This window comes from Choloepus didactylus, chromosome 5 (genome assembly GCF_015220235.1).
Source record: "Choloepus didactylus isolate mChoDid1 chromosome 5, mChoDid1.pri, whole genome shotgun sequence".
In the NCBI taxonomy this organism is placed as follows: domain Eukaryota; kingdom Metazoa; phylum Chordata; class Mammalia; order Pilosa; family Megalonychidae; genus Choloepus; species Choloepus didactylus.
The window spans coordinates 164078559-164099760 of NC_051311.1; the positions used below are offsets into that span (position 1 = coordinate 164078559).

The window sequence follows — 21202 nt, forward strand, 5'->3', positions numbered from 1 at the left end:
TCATCCTTCAGGCAGAAAGCAGGTAGGAGCCTGGGACAACCCCTTCATCCTTCACCCTGTCACATGGTCAGCCTTCCAGTGGGATTCCTTCTTTTGGCTTCCATCTCTGTGCCTCTCTCATTCCAGGAGAGTCAGAGGATCTCATGAATCGCCTGCTGTCTTCCTGTCAGCGCATAGGAGAGCTGGAGCGGACCCTGTCTGCTGTCTCCACTCAGCTGAGGCAGATGGACAGGGTGAGCCCCAGCTTCCCTGATGGGGCAGTTGGCCTAAAGGTCCCTTCTGCAGGATGGAGAGCCCTGATGCTAGAAAGCAACAGGGGACGTTTCTTCCTGCTTTAGTTAACATGGTTTGGGGTGCTTTCCTAGAGGGAGCACTGGATCTGGAGCCGGGAGCCTGAGTTTGAGCCCTGCCATTACCTGGGTAGGGCCCCAGGAGAAGGGACAAATGAAGGTGCAGAACAGCATTGGTGTAGAAATTGGGGGTGTATGTATTTATATTCACATTTTTATCTATGGTTGAAGACATATAAAATGTGTCCTAAAGGATTCATTGAAAACTCAGGACAGGAACAGGGCCACTAGGAGACACTTCACTTCTGTACCTTCGGACCAGGTGAATGTATTATCCACTCAAAGACTGAACAAAAGGTTAAAATACAAATTTAATTTCCCCCTTCATGTCTACCCTCCTTCACAAGAAAAAAATGTGGTTATAGGGTCAGACAGAGCTGGATGTTCAAATCCCAGTTCTGCCTGTGTGACCTTAAGCGAGGGATTTAATTCAGGGGGTTTGCTGTCTGTAAAATGGGGATAATAGTAACTGCCACTTATCGTGGTTGTGAGGAATAAACGGTATTGTGTCTATAATTTGTTTGCATGGTGCCTGGTAAAGGACTCAAATGTTGGCTGGTCAAACAATGATGATAATAGTAATAACAATAGTAGCAGATATTATCTGATATTTCTGGAACTCCATTTACTAGCTCTAAATTAGTTCACTTGACCTGCTTCTTGCATCCTTACTGAGTTCTTATTGCAAGCAGAGAACATGGGGTTAGAAATACTTTGAAAAATGTAGTGTGATTCAGGGTGAGGAAGAGTTAGTTTTTGTTCTTGGCTGCACCTTGCACTTGCTAAATGCTGATGTAACTTTTCTGTTTGTAGAACAACAAAGAGTTAACCATGGAGTGTGAAAACCTCAAACTGAAGTTATATAAAGAGAGGTAGGATGGGGGAAGGCAGGTTGGGACCTTAGCCCTGGAGGGTGGTGGTAAGTGGAAGGGGTCTATAGGTGGGCATGGTGAGGAGGGTAGCACAGATTTGGAAACGTGCAGAGTCAGGCTAGTCCCAGCTGTGCCACCAGCTTCTGTCACCTTTGACAACTCATGTCCTCTCTGGCCGGCCACTTGTAAATCTTTTGATTTCTAGGGTCCCTTCCACTGCCACAGGTGCATAGTTCTGTGCCAAGGGCAGGTGGGTTGATCGCCAAAGTGATCCTTTCTGTTCTTTATTCATGCCTTTCTCCACCGCCACTGGCCACAGCAAAAACAAAGAGGACCTGAAGCGGCAGAACTTAAAATTGAAAGAGGCACTTCGGGTTTTGCTCGAGGAAAAGCCAGCCACGCAGCATGGGATGGAGGAGCTGTGCAACAAACTGGAGACGGCAGAACGCATGCCACTGGTGAGGGGCTGGGAGCCCTAGGGAGTCTGGGTCCCATCCAGCTGGGGCCAGGGGACTAGGGGATCATCCTGGCCTTCAGCCAAGAGCTGGGAACTTTGGATCCATGTTCTGGTCCTGCTATAGAATCTCCAGAGAATGATAAAATCCAGAATAGTGCCCTGCCAGACGTATAGAATCAGAATCTCAGGAATAGGGCTTTTTTCCTTCAAGCATCCTGGTTGAAATCCATCATTTTAGAGATTATAAAGTTGGCCCTGCTCTATTTACTTTCCCCTGGGCCCAAGCCAACACTTTGGCTAAGTAACCACCAGGCTGTCAGAGTGTTGGGTCAGAGCTCTTCTTCTCCATTGTTTCTTCACACTGAACTATATACTACTCCTTCTTCATGTACCTTCCCTCTGGAGCAACCCAGGAAATGTCTCTCTCTTCCCCAGGATAGGCTTTTAGATACTTGAAAGGGGCTTGTGTGGGATCCCTTGTTTTCCTGAGCTAAACAGCCCCAGTTTCCTTCACATATTTCCCATGCATTCCATCACCCTCTGTTAAATAATTACTGTCAACACTTAGATATTGTTTGAATTTTCACTAATGTATATGATTTTAGTTATTAAAACCAAGATCTACATGAAAATAATAAGAGGGTAGAGAAGTTCGCTGAGTCCTAGTTTCGTTGATCCTAGCTCACACCCCTTTTGGGGAGGGGGGTTGCATCCTGTGAAACAGCCTCAGATCTAAACCTCGTTTTTCTCCATCCAGTTACCCTCTCCAGCCTGGAGTCCCTGAGAGCCCCAGCAGTTACAGCAGGCCCTGGAGGAGCGGGGCGCAGCTGGAGATGCATGTTGGGGAGGTGAGGTTTACAGAGGGTGGGGTGTGGGGAGGGAGAACCCCAGGTGGCCAGGAGCAGGCGAAGCCCAGTGACAGCCCCTCCTAACTTCTGGGCCCATTCCTGCAGTTTACAGAATCACTAAGCCTCTGCAATTAGAGAGAGCTAGCTATGCAGAGGCTCTGACAGAAGAGTGCCATTTCCAGAAGAAGGTACAGCATTTATGTGAGGAGATAAGCTCTGACCTTTCACACACACACACACACAACACCCTCAGAGGTCACTTGATCTTTCTAGGCTTCTATTTACACAGCTGTAAAATGGGAATCCTATCCTTGCTATGTTGTGTGGCCAAAGGGATTGGTGTGTTTGCTTTTTTGGAGGTGGGGGTAGAAAGGGAGATTGTAGTGAGAACAGTATGTTAAGAAAAAGGTGGCCAAGAAGCTGGGTCAGCTGCAGGAAAAGCTGGCAGAACTTAAAGAAATGGTAACCCCTGCCCTGTTTGGACAAAAGCTTAGTAGACGGGCACCATCCTCAGGGCAGGGGGTGGGGATGGGTAGTGCTGGAACAGGGATGAAGTTGGGGTTCTGGGGGACAAGAGAGCCAGCTCCAGCCTGGGAGGACAAGTGACCCTAGAGTCCTGCAGAGCCTGGGACTATTCATTACCCCTAGTGCTCCTCTGACTTTAGGATGGGTAACCCTGGGCCCATAGGTCATTTTCCTGGCTTGAGGCACTGAGTCCCTGGTTATAGGGAAAGAGACAGTGATATGATGGGAGGGCTCCTTGCAGTCAGGACCTGGATTCCCATATGGGCTGTGCTGGTCACTATTCATTTGACATCTCTATGCATCAGTTACCTTAACTTTGGGAGGAGACGAACATTTTCTCTTGGTTTCCTTGCCCTCTGATTTCCCTTGGTCCTTCCCCCTCCCCTGGGGGCTGGTGGGTCAGACACTACCCCAGCCATTGAACAACAGGTGAGCACACTGAGGCCCAGAGAGGGGAGGGCTCCTTTCAGCTTCACTGTGTAACCCTCTTCCTCAGTATTCCCCCCACACAAGCACTTCTTGCCTGCAGGTGGCTTTTCTGAACTTGGCTGTAGCCGGTTCTAAAAAGAATATGCACATCTGCAGGGGCAGCTGAAGGAGCAAAATGTTCACCTCCAGCACTTGTCACTCCAGGTGAGCTCATCTCAGCCTGAGCCGGAGGCCCCTCCTCCCCCCAGGACCAGTGGGGACAGCGTGTCTGGGGAGACCTACCAGGCCCTACAGGTGGCCATGGAAAAGCTGCAGGTGAGTGAGTGTCTCCTGACATGGACCAACAAGGGTTGGGGGCAGATCGCTGCTGTGCCCTGACCCTGTCATTTTGGCTCCAGGAACGGGTCATCCACCTCATGGATGAAAAAGTGGCCATGAAGGAGCAGATGGAAGAGCTGGAACATCACCTGGGCCTGGGCAACAATCCCTGCATCCCCTTCTTTTACCGGGCTAATGAAAACCTAAACATCCTAGTGATCTAAGATCCTGACACTAGCAGGGAAAGCCCGGTGACCTGGGGCCGGGGTCTCTGCCCCACTTCTTCCCTACCGCCCCTCCCCTGCCTCCTTGCCTGCCCCCCCTTTTCTACCACACATTCACCTCCCAGTGCCCTCCATACTGCCCCGTCTCCACCACCCCCAGCAGCCCAGCACCCTACTGGCTGGTACGTGCAGCACAGACCTGGGGCACGCAGCCACTGGGCACACTGAAGGGCACGCATGGGCTGAGTCACAACACAGAAGCTCGACCTGCACACAGAAGGCACTTGCAGCAGCTCCCTGCACACCGGCAGGTTCAGAGGGACCATCCACCCTGTTCCATAAGGGGCAGGGCTTGCTTTCTTGGGGTCTGGCTGTCACTTTTCAGCCCAAGAGCCTTCCATGGCTCCCTACTACTCACAGCACTGAGTCCCAACAAGTCAAAACTCCTCTGTGGCCTTTGAAGATTCCCCAAACCTTCCCTGCCCTACCCAGGGCAACCTGCTCGCATTCCTCCTTGCTCTCTGCAGTCTCTCCTCTGCCAGGTGGCTCTCCTCAATATACCCCATGTGAAACCTTTCCATCACTCAGAAAGATCTGTTGGGCAATGCTGCAAAACCCACCAGCTGAGAGCCTGCCGTGGAGTAATGCCACCTTAGACTTTCCAGCCGCAGCTGAGTCACCACATGACTGCAGCTCTTTGCACGACCCCAGGTGAGGCCAACTGAAGGACCGCTGAGCTGAGCTTCACCCCCAATTCTTAGACTCATGAGCAAATACAGTCATTATTTTAGGCTATAATTAGGTTTTGTGGTGGTTTGTTCTGCAGCAAAGCCTATCTGAAATCCTAAGTCTGATAGCTTCCTGTCTCTTCTGGACAAGAAGCCACAGTGGCCATCCAATCCTCGGGAAACTCCCAGTCTTGGTCAAGAGTTCAGCACTAGCGTCCCCACCCTGGGCTACACTGAAGCCCAAGACCCACCCCCTGCTTCAGAGGCCTAGGTGCCCGCTACTGGGCAGGGGCCAGATCATCAGGGAAAGGCTTTCACCAGGGGGCAGGAGTTGCCATGAGGACCCCATGGGAGGCACCCAGGCAGAAGTGGTCAGAGGCTGAGTAGTGGGGAGAGCCAGGAAGGGCCAGGGTCTGGGCACAAGCCTCAGTGCTTCTAGGCACCCACCAGAGAACTTCCAAGAGGCCTCAGCAGAGCAACAGCTGGAAGGATGGCATTGCCCTGCTGGTGGGAGAGGGCAAACTGCTCGTCTCTCACCCAGATGTCTGTGACAGCCCTTGCACTCCTCTCCCCACCTATAGTCCTCTCCCCTGCACACAGCAGCTGAGCTCTTGTCCTGGGTTCTGGCCCCTGCTGGCCTCTCTATCCCACCACACTCCTCGGCCCACCCCTCACATCTCTGCTCCAGCTTCAGGGCCTCCTTTCATTCCTCCAGTTCCCAAGCTCCTTCCTGCTTCAGGAGCTTTGTGCTCGCTGTTCCCACAGCCTGGAATGCCTCCCTCCCTCCATAAAATCTTCCTTTGCATTCCTGTCTCAGCTTAAACATTTCCTTCCAGGGGAACTTCCCAGTTATCCCAGCAGTAGGCCAAACCCCTTTCATCTGCTTTGTGGACAGCCTGGTCACTTCATTGCATATATCTTAGGAATTCCTACAGCTCCATGAACTACTCTAGAACCTTCAAGAAGGCAAAGGCCCTGTCAAAACTTATTACCTGTATCCCCAAGGCCTAGCACAGTGACTGGTTCCTAGTAGGCACCCAACAGATATTTGTTCCATTAACAAATGAAGGAACCTCCTCTCTCGGAAGGCTCAGTCTGCTCACACATACAATGGGAGGTCAGTTTACCATGACCCAGTAAGGCTGTGGGTAAAGGTCAAATGACAGCCACCCAGGCTTTTCTAGAAGTAAACATGCAAGGGGCTAGATCTGAAACCTGAGAGTTGGAGTGGGTTTTGGGAGAGACCTGTTTTGTGCAGCTCAGGCAGGAAGCACAGGAAGATGGGGCATGTGTACAGGGGCAGCTCCTTCTCCAGGACCTGAGCAAAGTGCTCCAGGTCACAGCTGCCAGTGGGGTTGGCCAGAGCAGCCATTCTGGCCTGACCCTCAGTTCCCGGAGGCAGTAAGGTGGACAGTGAGCAGCTGGTGGCAGGGAGCCCCTGGGTGGTACTGGCCAGCTGACCCTCCACCTGCCCACCCATGCCTTCCCCCACACACCTGGCACCTCGACACCATAAACGGCCACACTGGCCACGTCCCGCAGGCAGCTGAGTGTGCCCTCCATGGCGGACACGTTCTCTCCTTCCAGTGGAACGTGTCCCCAGTGCTGTCTCAGAAGCACAGGCAGCCCAGCTCGTCCATCACCAGCACATCGCCCAGGGAGGGGTGGTGTGTGGCAGAGCTTGGGCCTGCCCTGGCTCCTGACTCAGAGGTGTAGACCAGGCAGTCCTCGCTGGATCCCAAGGATTCGTTTACCACAAGGCCTGGAAGTGGGGGAGCCCTCGGGAGGTGTTCTCTGAAGGCGGCGGGGAGTTCCCCTCATTCCTCTCTCCCCCAGGAAGGGGCTACTAAGGGAGGAAGGGGCTGTGAAGAGCTGGGGAGAGGTGTCCGCCCACAGGTGAGGTAGGCCTGGTCCTCTTTCCTGAAGCCATCCTTGGTGATCTTCTTGTTACTGTCACCTTGGTTGAGGTAGCTGTCGAAGCGGCGCAGGGGGTCCCTGCTGGAGGATGTGGCCCACAGCTGCCCTGGCTCACCTGGGGGCAGGGAAGGCAGAGTCGGATTTGGAAACACCCCCAGGTTGTCTCTTCCACCTGTTCCTTCCACCCCTGAACACACCCTGTGTCCTGATCTAACTTCCATTCACACTGCTTCCCAGGAAATGCCCCATTTCTCCCCGTAGCCCAGGAGCACCCTCAGGGCAGGGAGCTTATCTGGGCATCTCTGACACTGGTAGACCCTCAGTAATGTCTGTCACTGAATGCATGGGAAGATGAACAAATAAACAATGGGTGGCCAAGTTCCACGTGGACAGTCTGAGCAAAGCTAGTGCTCACCGAGCCCCTCGTCTGTGCCTGGAGGAGCTTTACACTGTCACAGCTAATCCTCAGGTCAGCCTGATGGAGCGGGTGCTGCTTTCATCCCCATTTGCCGATGAGGAAACTCAGGGAGAAAGGCTGAATAACTTGTCCGTGTCCCAGAGCCAAGTGGCTGAGCCGGGATCAAACCCAGGCAGCCTGGAGAGTCTTCTCGAGTCAACACGAAAACAAATGAATGGACTGATGGAGAGATGGATGGTGAAGGAATGAATGGATAAAAGAAATGAAAACTTGTAGAACTAAGAGAAGAACTGACTGATGGCCACTGGTCAGAACAGGGCTCCCCACCCACCGGCACCTGTGCTCTTTCTCTCCTGGAACAACCCCAACTCCAGCCCCACACAGACCTGGTTGGCAGGGAACGCAGACACCACCAGGCCTCCAGATCAGCTCCAAGGTGTCCTCATTGACATGCACCAGCCGGATGGGGTACACGAAGGTCAGGATGCAGCTGTTGAAGCCACAGTCGCCCACCTGTGAAAACCAAGACTTGTGCCTGGACCAAGCCTAGGGATACAAGAGGGACTAAGATGGGCACAGTCTCAGCCCTAGAGGGGGGGGTCACAGCCTAATGGGACAGTTAGATGAGTGCACAGGCAATTCCAGTACCATGCACAAAGTGCTGGGATGAGGGTGGGAAGCACAGGACCTGTCAACACACAGCAGAGGCACCTGACCCAGGCTTGAGGGGAGGTGGGAGCCCGAGGGTGGGCTTCCTGAAGGAGGTGATGCCCATGCCAAGCCTTAAGAGTGTGGGTAGGCATTATGCAGGAAGTGGGATGTTCCAGGTGGAGGAAGAGACTGTGCAGCTTCTACAACAGTGACCACTTATTTACCCTCCCCCCCTTCATGCCTGAACAGGGACCATCACATTGTCATTTCTGAATGAGGTTCAATCCCACCACACATGAGGTCAGGAATTCTGTGGGATGACTCTGCATATTAAATAGCAACCATCTCATGCTCTCTGAATGCCTGCCATATGCCAGCCCTAGGCTGGGCACCATGAGGGCACCAGGGTGAATCAGCCACAGTCTCTGCCCTCAGGCAGCTGACAAAAGCACCAAGGAGACAGGACATGCATGCAAGGGAGCTTAAATAAGAATGACCATGACCACTAACTGAGCACTTCTTGCCACACTCTAGCTGCATGGCTTTACCCACTGTTACCTTTTCGATCCTCAGAGCCATCCTATAAACTAGGTGTTTTTACTGTCCTCAGTTTTATGGCTGAGGGAATAAAAAGTCAGATTTCCAGAGTAACAGAAGGTAAGAGGTAGAGCTGGGATATGAACTCAGATCTGACTTGACAGTCTAAGCTCTGAGCCACTAGTCAATGCATCAAGCTGAGCAGTTTCACAAGGAAAGTGTGAGAGCCAAAGGGGCAAGGCAGGCTGGGGTATAGGGGGAGAGAGGTGCAGCCCCGGAAGGCTGCCTGGAAGAGGTGGAGGAGAAGGCAGCCAGTGCAGGGAGATCAAGGAGAAGACCCAGCATGTCTTACACTGAAAAAGGGCTTGATGACTATTGAAAGTCTTGCCTCTCACCCCCTCCCCCAGCCAAAATTCGGACACAGCAGCTTCCTACTCATGTCAGGCATAAATGAAGGCTCGCTCAACAAATCAAAGAACTGGATTTTGTGTGCTGGGCACTTTCACATACACTAGCCCATTAACCCTTCAGTGACCCCTGGAGTGTCCCATGGAAGTACCCAGTTTTCTGGCCCCAATGTCAGTGCTCTGTCCTCAGCCCATCTTGGAACCCCTCTGTGGGGGTGAGGAACCCACCTGTGATGCCCTTCTCAGGGGAACTGGGCAGGTGCTGGGGGCATCTTCCAGTAGAGGTCCAGGTGCTCTGTGCCAGAAGGCACTGCCCTGGGCTCCCAGGAGCCGGAGCAGAAGAGGCTCAGTGAGGGACCCAGGCCAGCAGGGATCTCACAGACAGCTGTAGGGGAGACAGGGCAGGTCAGCAGCTAGTCCAGGAAACCCCCTGTCCCAGGACCTCTGTTCAGGTCAGTGCCAGCCGTGTTGTCAGGGGAGACTGGACCACCTGGAAAAGCCCACATGGAACTTCATACCAAGAAAGTTGCTGATTGCAGCAACATCCCCATTAGCAGCTGGCTCTCATCACAGCAGGTTTCTTACATGCCTTCTCCTTCAGACATGGCCCTATGAAGTAGGTACAGTAACAGCTGATTTTTCAGATGAGGAAGTGGAGGCTGTGAGAATCGGAGGTCTTACTCACAGCTATAATGTGCTGGACCTGGGATGCAATGCCAGTTTCTGCCTCACACCAAGGTTTGAGCACTTCACTGCTGTACTAACTACTCCATGGGGTCTAGTTAGAAGGGAGAAATGGGGGGGTCAGAGTCCAGCAGCCTTCGAGCCCCTTCAGAGAGTGGGAACCTTCTCTCAGGCTCCCCTGGGTCCTGCACAGACACCCAGATAATCCTGTGCCCTGGGCATGGGCCAGTCCTGGCCTGCTCAGCCCCACTCCCTCTGGCTTCCTCATGTTTGTCCAAACCTCTCCCCTCTCCCCACTAAATCTTCCCCTTTCTGCATCTTAATAACCTTCCCTATTATCCTACCACCACAGCAGTGTCGGGAGAAAGAACACAGACACTGTGGTCAAGCTCAAGATCAAACCCTCCACTCACCAGCTGTGTGACCTTGGTGAGTTCCTCAAACTCCACTGAACCTCAGTCTCCTCATCCATAAAACCTATATGACAATCTCTACCTTACCCTATCTTTGTGAAGATTAAAGCTGCTGTTCTAAAGTACCAAGCTCAGCGCACTGTCAGTGCTCAATGTACTAGCAAATAAAACACAAGCTCTGAGGACAGCAGGGAATGGATTTGTGTTCCCATTTTACAGATGAGGCAAATGAGGCCTAATGAGTCTCATTATATCTGGGTGTTTGCCCAGCATCCCACACTGTGCTTAGCACTTCAAGTGAAGTATCTTCTTGAAAACAGGGCAAGGGAGGAACCAACGGTCTCAGGAAACTGAAGTTCAGAGAATTCACATCTCTTACTAGTATCTGCAGTTTACCAGCAGCAGAGCCCAGGTGGTCTGACTCTAGGGCTCCTGCCCTTGCCCACTGAGCCACACAGCCTCTGCCACCTGGGGGGTGGGTGGGCGGCACAAGGTCCTAAGGGACACTCCACCACCACTGCTCCCTCCCTGGAGCTCACTGGGGACCATCTCACTGTCAAAGATGAGGGCCCGTGTCCTGGAGGTGGTCAGGCAGTGGCGCAGGGTGCCCCTCTGGAGGTTGGTGCTGATGAGTGCCACCTCCACGCCCACCTTGGCCATGCCGAGCCACAGGTCTACAAACTCACTGTTCTCCATGAAGAGGGCAGCCACATCTCCTGAGGCCAGGCCCTGGGCTTACAGGAAGTTGGCCATGCTGCTCAAGTAGTCTTCCAGCTGCCAGAAGTTCCAATGCATGTCTGTGCCCTGTAAGATCAGAGTTGTCTTGTCAGGATAGCATGGAACCACCAAAGTAAACAAAATGGGCATTGTCCACTGCAGCTGCAGGTACTGCCACACTTTTGCCTTCACTTTTAGGAGCACCAGGTCACCCTGTGTGACAGCAAAGGAGCCATGACTGCTGGGGAGTGGGGGTGGGGGCTAACACTCCAGCCAGCCCAGGGTGTGCCACTTCTGAGCACCATCTGCCTGCCAGGTACTGCGTAAGCCCCACAACGTGCATCACCTCATTGATTCTTCACAACAATGAGCAGAGACTGGCATGATTACTCTCCGTACTGTACAGAGGAGGAAACTGAGGCCCCAGTGGGACAATGGCTTGTCCAGGGCTTCCTAGATGGGATATAGCCAACCCAGGATATCAACACCAAGCCTCTCTGGCTCCACAGTTCAACTTCTACCCTCTAAGCTCTGCTCTGAACCCGCTACTCTGTCAGAAGCCTTGCAGGGGTCTCCTGGTCCCCAAGTTAAAGTTCAAACTCCTAATTTTGGGCCCCTCAAAGCCCCTGATTTGAACTTGTCCCCCACCACTCATTACCACAGTAAATAAAGGATGGGTTTGCCAAGGGGGGGACTCTGTCTTGTTCACTGTCTCCTCCCCTGTATCCTGCTCAGCGCCAAGCACAGAGCAAGTTCAGTGTTTGTGGAACCACCTGGAAACATCCCCCTTCTCTGCACCCCCCCCACCCCTCCAGTTTCTGACCCCCAGAATTCTCACAGCTCTCAGACCTTGCTGCCTTTGTTGACGCTGTTCCCTCTGGTTAGAATACCCTCTTCTCACTTCCTTGGAGGTGCAATTCAAGTACGACTACTTTTCCTCCAAGAGGCCTCTCTGGTTCCCAAGCCCCTGACCTGAGGCTACCTCTCCTTGCTCCACACTCCCTCTGCTCAGCACCATGGTCACTCATCTCATTTTGTAATCAATGCAGATGGACAAATGCTCAGCCACCTATTCTAGGTACAGGTCACTGCTGGGCACGGGGACACATTAGAGCGAGTCCACCAGGGTCTCTGTCCACATGGCACTGCCAGTTTAGGGCTTTACTGTGTACCCTTCTTATCTCCCTGACCAGTCTGAGCCTGGCCGAGGAGTGGACCTGCCTTGTTCCCACTGGGTCCCAGAGCCCAGCCCAGCCTCTGGCACAGAGGAGGAGAAAGCAGGTATTTTCGGTACAGGATGCCCCTGTGGACCATGTCTGACTTTCCTGGGGGAGTGGGTTCTCCAAGACATCTGACTCAGGGCCCTGCTTTAGGATGTCAGTGCCCCTCATGCCCTCCCTGACTCATGCCAACCCAAGGGCAGGGCCTTTCTCAGAGGATAGGTCTTCAACCTCTCAGGAGCTGCAGGTGTCCATGCAACACACCTGGGTGTTCAACGGATAACCTAGGCCCCAAGCCTGCTCCAGGCTAGGGAACTCAGCACAATTCCCCAAGAGGAGATTTTGACCTTGCAGATGGAGGTACTAAGTACTGCCACATAAAGTGTGTGGAGCAAAGCTGCGCCTTTGGGGTCCTGATGCCCTGTGCTGGCAGAGGCTATAGGGTCAGACCTGGGGAGATTTGGGGGATTAGAAACCTGGCAGGTCATGGGAGATTGAGCGAAGGGGTAGATGTGGAACTCACAAGACATCACACCTGAGAGTGTTGACAAACATCCAGATAAAGCACCAGCAGCCAGAGCCCAGGTAGAGGAGCAGCAGGGATAACCCCACCTGGGTCCAGGGTAGTTTCAGCACCAACTGGGAGAACAGCAGCACTCCCATCAGTCATGCCCCAAGCAGCATCATGGCCTGTGGGCATAGGGCAGCCAGCAGACCCAAAACCTAGGTCCCCCAACTCCTGGCCCAAACAGCCAGGGAACTGCTACTCCAAAGGGTCAAAATATGGTGAAGCTAGTGGCACTGAATAGGAATGCTGAGGTCAGGGATCCATTTCCAGGCTTGGCTCCCAGGGCTGGCTGGGAGAGGCAGGCTAGAGGCACGGGACTTAAGGTGAGCAGTCCAGGGGGGAGAGGCAGGAGGCTGGGTTCTAGTCCCCTAGTCCACCTTTGCCCGCCACTTTGTGTGACCTTGGGAAAGTCCTTTTCCCACTTTAGGCTTTAGTTCCCTCCTCTGGGCAATGGGTGTAGTGAGACTTGCCATCAGAGGCCCTTTCAGCCAGAAAAGAGGAGTCCACTTTCCTGGGTGCTTATCGAGGTGGGGAGCTCGACTCCCAACCCAGACACTCAGGCTGGTTCTGTGGATGACCAAGCTAAGCCACAAAACCCAAATGAGCAGCTTCCTCGGAAAGGGGACCAGGTTCAGACCTTGTTCCCAGTCTCAAGCAGCTCCATGCTCTGCCTGCGACAGAGGACTGAAGAGCAAAGGGGTTGGAGCCTGAGAGGTGCCTGTGAGGTAAGGGGTAAAGGTGACTGAGGGAGAGGAAGAGGGCCCTTGAAGGCATCCACACACATACACAGCCAGTGGCTCAGCTGAATCCTTGGGGGCTGGGGCTGAGAGCGAGGGAATGGCTGACTGTGCCACAAGGGCTGGCCTAGGATTAGGACTCTCAGGCTCTATCCCTGGTGCTTTACGGACTTATTTAAGGGGCAGCAATTGGGACTCAGTTTCCTTTCCGGTTCTCCTATTCCTGGGGAGAGGCTGAAGGTCGACAGGCTGTGAAGCAGCCTTAGAGCCTCCAAGCCAGATGATGACATGACAGGGGCCTAAGGAAGCCCTTTACAAACCACCCGCCCCTCTCGCAGAAAGCCCAAAGCTGGAAGGGCCGAACCAGCAGCGTCCCAACACTGACGCCTGGGTCTTCAGGGTCCGAGAACCTCTGGGCTCTTCGAGCCCACCAGGACAGGGGTCAGGATCCCCTCCCGGAAGTCTGGGGATGGGCCGAGGAGAGGAGGGGCGCCCCATTCCCTCGGGCCCCCGTCCCGGGTCCTGCGGACCCCCAGAGAGCGAGGGTAGCAGAGCGCCCAGCGAGAAGTTAGAGCGGCAGGGCGCGCCCCCATTACCTCTCCCGACTCGGCCGGGCATATTCCCCGTTTCGCTCGCCGCAAGCCAAACATCATCCCGCGACTTACCCGCCGTCCGGTTGCGCGCCTGCGTGCGGGTCATCCTCGGGCGCCGGTCCCGCACTGCCCGCTGGGAATTGTAGTTCGTTCGCGCCGCGCCCGGCTTCCGAGATCCCGGAGACCTCGTAGGAGTTCGGCGGGCTTCCTTCTACCTCTCATCCCCGGTTCCTGGGTGCCGGGGTCGTGGGAAAAGAGCCGTCATCCGCAGCATCAGCCGAGAGTGCGGAATCCGCGCCTCAAGCCCCGGCAGACTTTAGCAAAGGCCTAGCATCCCGCCGAGAGAAAGCTGAAAAGGGCGGTTCCGGGCGGAGGCTGAGCAAGGGGTCGTCTCAGATACATGTCTCTGTGGTACGATGTGGAGCACTGGACTTCCAGCTAAACGTGGCGTGGCTGTTTAAGTGTTGTGAGTTCGGGTCTCACCAAATTTTGACAGCTTCCCTCCAGAAGTTTTACAGCCTCCAGAAGGTTCAGAAGACGGCCGGCTACCGGCATACCTGAGTCTTGCTGCGTCCTCCAGGCCAGGAGTGTTATTGAGGCCCAGGAAATCCTTTCCCATCCGTGGGTCTCTTCTAAGCAGCGGAAAACCTGTTTGAGGTGGCTATAGTGGATCCACTGGAATAGTGGATGGCACATGACAGACTGATGAAGTAAATGAACAAATTCCTCAACAGTTGGAAACACCCTCACGTCCGAGTACTCCCAGCCTGGGGCTGAAGTGTACCACAACTTGTATGCTAGGGAGAGCACTGTCCCTGTGCAGTGTTAAGAGCATGGTCTGGGTTTGAAGAGTGCCTCTGTTACTACTGGCTGTATGATATTAGCAAGTTGCTTAACTTCCTAAAAAAATGATTATTAAGTGGTCAATACCTTGACATTAAGTACGTTGACAATACTGTATAACAGTCACCACTATCTATTTCCAGACTATTTTCATCATCCCAACTCAAAACTCATACTAATTCAGCAATAATTCCCCACTGCCCCCTCCCCCACCCCAGTTAACTACTATTTGTCCTTTTGTGTCTGGCTTATTTCACTCAAGGTGACATCTTCAAATTTCATCTATATTGTAGCATGTACTAGCACTTCACTTCTTTTTATGGCTGAGTAATATTCCGTTATATGGATATACCATTTTTGTCTAGCCATTCAAATGATGGACACATGACTTGCTTCTACCTTTTGGCTATTGTACAATGCTGCAATGAACATCAGTACACAAACATCTGTTTGAGTTCCTCCTTTCAATTATTTTAGGTATATACCTAGGAATAGAATTGTAGAGTCGTGTGGTAATTCCATACTTAACTTTCTGAGGAAAATCCATTGCATACTATGGAGTCATGAAGATATTTCCCTAAATTTTCTTGTAAGGGTTTTATAGCATTAGCTTTTCTATTTAGGTCATTGGTCCATTTTGAAGTATTTTTTGTATATGGGGAGAGCCACATTCATTTTTTTGCATGTGGATTTCTAGTTGTCCCAGCACTGTTTAAGATACTATTTTTGACCCTTGTCAAAAATTAACTGGCCACAGATGTGTGGATTTATTTATGAACTCTCAATTCTAGTCTATAGCTCTATATGTCTGTCCTTTGTCAGTATGAGCATTTTGGTTACTGTAGCTTTGTAGTAAATTTAAAACCAGGAAGTATGAGTCCTGCAAGTTTTTCTTTTTCAAGATTATTTGGGCTATTTGGGGCCCCTTGCAAATCCATTTCCACATGCAGAAAAGTTGCTGGAATTTTGATAGGGATTGCATTGACTTTATAGATAGCTTTAGGCGGTATTGACATCTTAATGTTGTCTTCCAATCCACGATTCTGAGATGTCTTTCCTTTTATTTAGGTCTTCTTTAATTTCTTTCAGCAATATTTAGTAGTTTTTGGTGTATTAGTCTTTCACCTCCTTGTTAAATTTAGTCCTAGGTAGGTATTTTATTCTTTTAGATACTATCATAAAGGGAACTGTTTTCTTGATTTCTTTTTCAGGTTGTTTATTACAAGTGTACAAAACCCAACTGACTTTTACATGCATATCTTATATTTTGCAACTTTGTTGAATTCATTTATTAGTAAGGGTCATGTCACTTACAAATAGGGATAATTTGGCTTTTTCTTTCCCAGTTTGGATGCCTTTTATTTCTTTTTCTTGCCTGATTGCTCTGGTAGAATTTCCAGTATAACATTGAGTAACACTGGTGACAATGGGTATCCTTGTCTTGTTCCTGATCTTAGGGGGAAAGCTTTAGAATTTTCACCACTGAATATGATATTTGCTGTGGTGCTTTGTTTTTTTTTTTCCATGAATGCCCTTTATCATGTTGAGAAAGTTCCCTTCTATCCCTAGTTTTCTGAGCATTTTTATCTTTAAAAAAATTGGTTTTGTTGATTGTTTCTGTTGTTTTTCTCTTCTCTATTTATCTTTGCTGTAATCTTTACTATTTCCTTCCATTAACTTTGGGTTTAGTTTGGTCTTGTTCTAGTTTCTTTTGATGTGAAGTTAAGTTATTGACTTGTGATCTTTCTTCTTTCTAAACATAGGTATTTAGAGCTATAAATTTCCTTCTCTGGACTGCCTTTGCTGCATCACATAAGCATTGGTATATTGTGATTTTGTTCATCTCAATATATATTCTAGTTTCCCTTGTGATTTCTTCTTTGACCCATTGGTTGTTTGATAGTGTATTGTTTAATTCCCATGTATTTGTAAAATTTCCAGGTTTAATTGTTATTGATTTCTAACTTTATTCCATTGTGGTCTGAGAAGATACTTTGTATGAATCTGATATGGTAGCATTTATTAAGATGTGATTTGTGACCTAACATCTGGTCTATTTCAGAAAATTTTCCATGTGCACTCGAGAAGAATTTGTATTCTCTTGCTGTTCGGTAGAGTTGGTCCGTATATGCTCCATATATGTCTATTAAGTCTAACTGGTTAATAGTATTGTTCAAGTCCTCTGTTCTCTTGTTGATCTTCTCTTTAGGTGTTCTATGAATTACTGAAAGGGGTGCTTTCAATTCTCCTACTATTATTGTAGAAGTATCTGTTTCTTTCTTCAATTCTGTCTATTTTTGCTTCATATATTTGGGAGCTCTGTTATGAGGTGATAGGTTTGTAATCATTTTATCTTTTTCATTAAATGTTTTATCAATATATAATATCCTTGTGTCTTATAATCTTTTTTGACTTAAAGTCTATTTTATCTGACAGTAATATAGCCACTCCAGCTCTCTTCTGATTACTGTTTCCGTGAAATATCTTTTGCCACCCTTTTACTTTCAATCTCTTTGTAGAAGAATTGTGAGGAGCTTGATAGAAAAGGGCTAAACCAGCTTTGAAGAGACTGTTTGTAGAAATATGGACTCTAAAGATACTTTTGATGAGGTCTTGAACAGAAATAATGAATGTGTTGCTGCAAATTGGATGAAAGGTGATCCTTGTTTTAAAGTGGCAGAAAATTTGGCAAAAATGAGTCCTCATGTTGGATGGAAGGAAGAATTTGAGAGTGATGAGCCGGGATACTTGGCTGATGAGATTTCAAAACTAAAAGTCATGGATTTAGCATGGCTTCTCCTTGCAGCTTATAGTAAAATGCAAGTGGAGAGAGATAAACTTAGAACTGAACTCTTGGGTTCAAAGAAACCAGGAACTGATAGTTTGGAAAATTCCAGGATTTCCGGGGGTGGAACCCCAGAAGCTGCAGCCAAATATGAGAATTTAACCAAACATGGAACCCAGCCACCATTTCAGAACAAGCCAGGATTGGAGAAGGAGTTATCTAGAAAGGATTTGTGGAAAGCCCTAGTGTCTGAAGGCTTTGACTCTGTGTGCTTCATGGAAGCCAACAGAATTTTTGCAAGATCTTTATAGATGGAGGCACTGCCAGTCTGGACTGGAGGAGACAGACAAGGAACAAATTGAAGGAAAAATTTCTTCAAAGACAGAGCCATGGAGGTTGAAGTCTGGAGTCAAGAGGCCTTGGACTGGGATTGCGGAGTGGCCCACATGCATGGGAAGGGTGAGTTTGCCCCGGAGATTGAGGGTGGGCCTTCCACCTAGATGTCCAGGAAAGGTGTTGCCACCTCAGGCCTCAAAAGAGGGTGAAGCACATTCCAGGGGACTGGGGAGAGCCACCCCACTGTTCTAAGGGGATTGAGCGTGTGCCCCAGAGATGGAAGAGAATCTGGGTGGCACCCAATGTTTGAGGAGGGTGGGGCCAAGAAGAAGGTGGTCTCCCCAGTGTGTGGGTATGTTGGAGCACTCACCCCAGTGTTTGGAGAGAAAAGGGCTATTGCATAAGCCTTTGGAAAGTGTGGGATTGCTGCTCTCTCAAGCCCCAAGGATAAATGACTCTCAGACTTTGAAATTTAATGGAGTTTGCCCTGCAGGATTTAGGGACTATTTTCCCTTAAACCTTGTTTTCCTTTCAGTTTCTCCTTATGGCAATGGGAATGTTTACCCTATGACTGCCCCACCTTTGTATATTGGAAGCAGATAACTTGTTCTATGTTTCACAGGTACAGAGCCAGAGGGGAACTTTGCTCTTGGATAGACCATGCTTATAACTGATTGTGATGGGATCTTGTTACTGAAATGATTTATGTTTTTGGGATATTGAGATGGGATGAATGTATTTTGTATATGGAGAGATCATGTCATCCTGGGGTCCAGGGGGTGGAATGTGCCGGTTTGAATGTATTATGTCCCCCAAAACACCATTATCTTTGATACAGTCTTGTGTGGGCAGACATATTAGCATTGATGAGACTGTAATTCTTTGAGTGTTTCCATGGAGATGTGACCCACCCAACTGTAGGTGCTAACACCGATTGGATAATTTCCATGGGGGTGTGGCCCTGCCCATTCAGCGTGGGCCTTGATTAGTATACTAGGGCACTATATAATCTCAGACAGAAGGAGTGAGCTTGCTACAGCCAAGAGGGACACTTTGCAGAATGCATAGGAGCTAAGAGAGGAGCTGCAGCTGAGAGACACATTTTGAAGACTGCCGTTGGAAGCTGACATTGACATTTTGGAGCTCTCCATTTTGAAACACAACTTGGGAGCAAGCAGACACCAGCCACATGCCTTCCAAGCTAACAGAGGTTTTTGGACACCATTGGCCATCCTACAGTGAAGGTACCCAATTGTTGATGCATTACCTTGGAAACTTTATGGCCTTAAGACTGTAAGTGTGTAACCAAATAAACCCCTTTTATAAAAGCCAATCCATTTCTGGTGTTTTGTGAAAAGGCAGCATTAGCAAATCCGAACACCAGTTCTCAAATCTGTCAAGGTCACCAAAAATGAGGGATGTCCAAGAAACTGCCATAAGCAAGAGGAGCCTATATGCCTGGACAACACAATAAAATGTGGGATCCTGGAACAGAACAAGGAAATTAGGTCAGAATGAAGGAAATATGAATTGACTGGGCTTTTAGTTAATGATAATGTGTCACTATTGTATCGTTAATTATAATAAATGTATCATACTAATTCAAGATGTTAATAATAGGGGAAACTGGCTGCAGGATATATGGGAACTCTGTACTATCTTCTCAATTTTTCTGTAAATCTAAAATGGTTCTAAAAAATAGTCTATTTTTAAAATTCACCTGGGGATATTTTTGAAAATCCACGGTCTAGCCCATCCCTTCGATTCTGACTCAGTGGATCTGGAGGGAGGCCCAGAGTTCTGCATTTTAGGAAATACCCAATGAATCTGATACCAGGGCTTTAAGAAACAGGGCCTCCCAGGGGGCTACCAGGGGCTGTCACTCTCTCATGGACTTCAGGAATAAACAGCGGCTATTGGAGAGGCCATTTAGGAAGACTGGCCAACAGCCATCTGCAGGAGTTGGACATTCACCTGGGCTGGCCCAGTGCTCCTTGGAGCCCTGTTGTCCTGTGAGAGGCATATGACTGGTGGACTGACCAGGAAACTCCCCAAAGGTTCATGGCTGGCCCCCTATTTCCACCACCACTGCAGCCTTTGGAGCAGCAGCAGCCCCTTTACACCTGCTGCAGGTTGAGTGGGGCTTGTGCGATGCTGTGGTTAATAAACGCCCCCCTAGGAACTCTTCAGGGCCAGAGCTGCTCTCAGCATTCCCTGGTGCCAGGTCAGGGATGGGAGAAAGGCAAAACAGGGCCCTAGTTTGTCTAGAAGGTGGTGACCTAGGGTGGGGGAAATCTAGCTATTTCTCTACACGGCTTTTACCAAGTAGCTCTCCTTTCCTTGTCCAGATAAGAATTTTACTTTTTATTTGATTACACTGTATATAAGAAGTCTATCTGGATCTCATGCTAGAATTTAAAAAGTTTGGGCAAATGGCCTAGGGGGTAAGTAAGAAAAGTGTCTTTCAGGGATCTGCTGACTCTACTTCACTCACCAGATCCAGGCTAGGGTCCCTAGGTTGGGAATGCATCTTCTTTTTCATTTAGGAACATGCTACACGCTCCCTGAGCAAGCTGAAATGGTCCAAAGGGCATTGACTACCTGGGTTTGAATCCCAGTCCTGCCCCTTCCTCACTATGGGAACTTGGAGAAATGACTTCATATGGTGAGTCTTGGTTTCCTCACCTGTCAAATGGGGGTGAGGACAATAGAACCTGCCCCATAGAGGTGACAGGATGCTCCCAAGGCCACAAGGCAAATGCCTACAGAGAGCAGGCCATGGGCTATGAGCTGTGTAATGGTTTGGGTGGTGTGGATGGGGCTTTTTGATAAGGTTATTTCAGTTGAGGCATGACCCAGATGGGTCTTAATCCTCTTACTGGAGTCCTTTATAAGAGATGAAATTCAGACAAACACAGAGAAGCTGAGAGAGAAAAGCCAGAGAAGCTGAGAGAGGACACACAAAACAGAGAGAAACCACAGAAACAGAGATGAAGCCACTGAAGCCAGAAGCTGGAAGCAATGAAATCCTGTAGAGAAGAGAGAGACCAGCAGACATTGGCATGTGTCTTGCCATATGACAGAGGAGTCCCAAATCACCAGTAGATGGCCTTCAGGGAGAAAGCATCACCACTTGGTACCTTGATTTGAACATTTTCATGGCCTGAGAACTGTAAACTTGTAAGTTAATAAATCCCCATTGTAAACGCCAATCCATTATGAAGCTTGTTGCTGCAAAGGAGAGGCAAAACCTGCTTATGATTGTGCCGAAGAGTCTCTCCCTGAGTGCCTCTTTGTTGCTTAGGTGTGGCCCTCTCTCTCTAACTAAGCCACTGTGGCAGGTGGTCTCACTGCCTTCCCTCCTACGTGGGACCTGACTACCAGGGGTGTAAATCTCCCTGGCAACACAGGATACGACCCCTGGGGATGAATCTGGACCTGGTGTGTGGGATTGAGAACATCTTCTTGACCAAAAGGGGGATGCAAAATGAAACAAAGCTTCAGTGGCTGAGAGATTTCAAATGGAGCCAAGAGGTCACTCTGGTGGACATTCTTATGCACTATATGGATAATACTTTTTGGGTTTTAATGTATGGAATAGCTAGAAGTAAATACCTGAACTATC

At 49.8% G+C, this 21202-nt stretch overlaps 1 long non-coding RNA gene across 2 annotated transcripts; it reads right to left on the reverse strand.

Annotated features, from left to right (window-relative positions):
• Positions 1 to 6780: 6780 nt before the first annotated feature.
• LOC119534641 lies at positions 6781 to 13681 on the reverse strand. 2 transcript variants are annotated; one of them, XR_005217082.1, is made up of 5 exons: positions 13617 to 13681; positions 10465 to 10582; positions 8910 to 9066; positions 7473 to 7599; positions 6781 to 7272 (listed from the first exon to the last, which is right to left on the reverse strand). It is a non-coding gene; the product is annotated as an uncharacterized LOC119534641 (long non-coding RNA). The 2 variants fall into 2 exon arrangements; XR_005217081.1 differs by having other exon boundaries at positions 6781 to 7305.
• Positions 13682 to 21202: the final 7521 nt, after the last annotated feature.